Consider the following 3,286-nt stretch of genomic DNA (forward strand, 5'->3'; position numbering starts at 1 on the left):
TTTTAATCTTTTTCTTCTTCTTAAAGAAGGTCCTTTAACATTTCCTGTGATACTGGTTTGACTGTGATGAACTCTTGTAGCTTTTCCTCCTTGCCTGTAAAGCTCTTTATCTGACCTTCAATTCTAAATGGTAGCTTTGCTGGGTAGAGTAATCTTGGTTATAGGTCCTTGCTGTTCATCACTTTGAATATTTCTTGCCACTCTCTTCTGGTCTGTCACGTTTCTGTTGAGAAATCAGCTGACAGTCCTATGGGCACTTCCTTAAAGGTAACTAAATGCTTTTCTCTTGCTGCTTTTAAGGTTCTCTTTGTCTTTAACCTTTCACATTTTAATTATGAAGTATCGTGGTGTGGGCCTCTTTGGGCTCCTCTTGTTTGTGACTCTCTGTGCTTCTTGGACTTGTATGTCTATTTTCTTCACCAGGAAAGAGAAGTTTTCTGTCATTTTTTCAAATAGATTTTCAATATCTTGCTACCTCTCATCTCCTTCTGGCACTCCCCTGATGCGAATGTTGGTGCTTGAAGTTGTCCCAGAGGCTCCTCACACTATCCTCATTTTCTAAAATTCCTTTTTTTTGCTGTTCTGATTAGGTGCTTTCTGCTTCCTTATCTTTCAAATTGCTGGTTTGATCCTCTGCTTCTCTACTCCACTGTTGATTCTCTATAATGTATTCTCCACTTCCACTATTGTACTCTGCAACCCAAACCTTTGGAATGGAGCAGAGGAAGCTGCACTGTTATACATCTCTAGGCTGCTTTTTCTATGATGTAAGTGGTATGGAAGCAAGAGGCTTCATCACATGAGGCTGTTGCTAGTTATGATGGAAGAGTGTGAATCTCCCACGATTTCACCTGTTTCTAATCCACCAGCAGGACAGTCACCAGGAGGGGAGTAACAGCTGCCACTCACTTCACCATGGGCCTGAGACAACTGCCCTCTAAGGCTCAGCTGACACTTCCAGGGAAACACTGTCAGAGTAAGTCCTTTCTAATCTTTAATTTCATCCCCTCTCCCCCATTTGTCTGTTTTCTGTAGTAACAGTATGGCTCATTTCATTGTCACTTATTCCCCCTTCTCTTCCCTGAACCTGATCTCAGTGACAGCTGCCACTTTCTCGCTTGCCCCCGCCACTGCCTCCTGCTCGGCCTGACCACTGCTGTGCGGGGAGGTGGCCAGAAGCTGGAGCAAAGCAGAAGCAGAAGCAACTGTGACCTCAGGCACCTGGGAGGTGACTTCGTTCTGTGTAATCATAGCACAAGGCATGAATCCCTCCTGCCCTTGTCCTGAGCTGTCATCACAGTGCCTGGCACAAACCTAAATATTTAACTGTGATTGTTAAATACAGCCTGAGAGTAAGTGTTCAATCAAAGGGTTCTGATTGCACGAGCAACCACATAGCAGAGCAGTGGGATAGCCTGTCTTTTGTATTCCAGATTGCTCGCTGTGTCTTTCTCTTGCTGCCCCTCTTTCTACACAAATCTTCCTGCCACCAGAGGTCCTGTTTTCTGGGCATATGTTTTCTGATATTTTATGATATAATCTTTCCTAACCACATGCAATCCTGCTCCATCTATTTCTGTATCTCTTAACCTCCAGATTGTCTAGGCTTAAAATATAGCCTAGGACATTGGGCAGAAAAAATAAACTGAATTACAGTATTTTTTTTATTTCTTTGAAACACCTGCTTTATCCAAATAATACATGCACAGTTGTTTTTTTAGAAATCAAAGAAAATGGAAGACGTTATAATACAGAGACAGAACTAATTGGGTCTCAATGTTACCAGCCCTAATTCACCTCTCCACTGGCAACCACTGCTGCAGATTTTAGACCTTTTTGTAAATACTATTGCATTTCTTAATAATATGCTTGGACCACAATTTATTGGCTTTTCATATGGTTGATGCGATGTCATCTCACTTGGACATCATCTCTCCTGTCTGCCCACACAGGCATGTTTTCTATCGATGACAATTGCCACATTAAATAACATGCTTTACCCTTTTATTCTGTCCCCTATAAATAGTAAGGCCTAACATGTTTCAGTTAAGGGCCTGCTATGAACTGATGGATTGTGTCCCCCAAATTCATACTGTACCAGTGGGGAGCTGTCACCCATTCCGTTGACGTTGTCTCTGTAAATGCTGACTCTGACTCATGTGCAGCTTGAGGATGAGCAGCACGTCTCTTTGGTGGAGACAGGCCTGTGAGTTCTGTCCAGGAACCCTCACCTTGTCTGCCGCTGGGGGTGGTGTGCATCCGGTGTGCCTGAGCTGGAGGAGTTGCCTGGACACATTTTGGCCCCTATGAATAATGAGACTGCATTTCTCAAATGGAAGGTTAATCCGCAGCAGTGGGGTGGCTGAGGGTTGAAGCGGGGCCCAGGGGGTTGACAGACCCTGCAGCAGGAAGGCGACGGGGTCCTGTGTGGGGAGCAGGGGCCGGGCTGGGGATGTGCGCCTCACACAGTGTGGGCCTGTGCAGAGGGTCCTAACAATGCCACATTCCCCACCTTCCAGCATGTGAGTGGTTTCGAAATGTGACTTTGTAGCTCCCCTCGTCAAGAAGTCGAGTTTATTTCTCCATGTCTTGCCTCTGAGCTGACTATGACTCCTGGCTGAAGGAATCTATGCCTGTTCCGAATCAAGGCCCCTTGAGGCCTGGTGTTTCTGCTCCTTCTCTTAGAACCTGAAGAGCTGCTGTGGGTACAGACTCGAGGTCGCCTATGAAGTGGCAGACACACAGCCCGGTCCCTCTCCCATCGCCCGTCAGTAGCCCAGAGACCCGAGAAGCACAGCCCCTCTGCTGACTTGCTGCTCAGGTGTGTGTGCGCAACTGAGACAGGGACCTGCTCAGCAGACCTGGTTCAGCACACCCAGCCATCACCCACAGAATCATGAACCAGCACTGGCAATCCCATATAATAAAGAGGTAATATGCAAAGTGACCATTCATGATTCTGTGGGTGACGGCTGATAAATTTAGTGAGACCCTGGAGGATATGAAAAAAGACCAACTAGAAATTAAGCATACACTGACTGAAATAAAGAATATTATACAGAGTTCTGACAGCAGACTAGAAGATTGCAAGAATCAAGTCAAAGATTTGAAATACGAAGAAGCAAAAATCACCCAACCCAAAAAGCAAAAAGAAAAAAGAATCCAAAAATATGAAGATAGTGTAAGGATCCTCTGGGCAACTTCAACTGTACCAACATCCGGATTATGGGGGTACCAGAAGAAGAGTGAGAGCAAGATAAAGAAATAGACTTACAAGTCCAGGAAG

Source organism: Myotis davidii, unplaced genomic scaffold, assembly GCF_000327345.1.
Source record: "Myotis davidii unplaced genomic scaffold, ASM32734v1 scaffold496, whole genome shotgun sequence".
Taxonomy (NCBI): Eukaryota; Metazoa; Chordata; class Mammalia; order Chiroptera; family Vespertilionidae; genus Myotis; species Myotis davidii.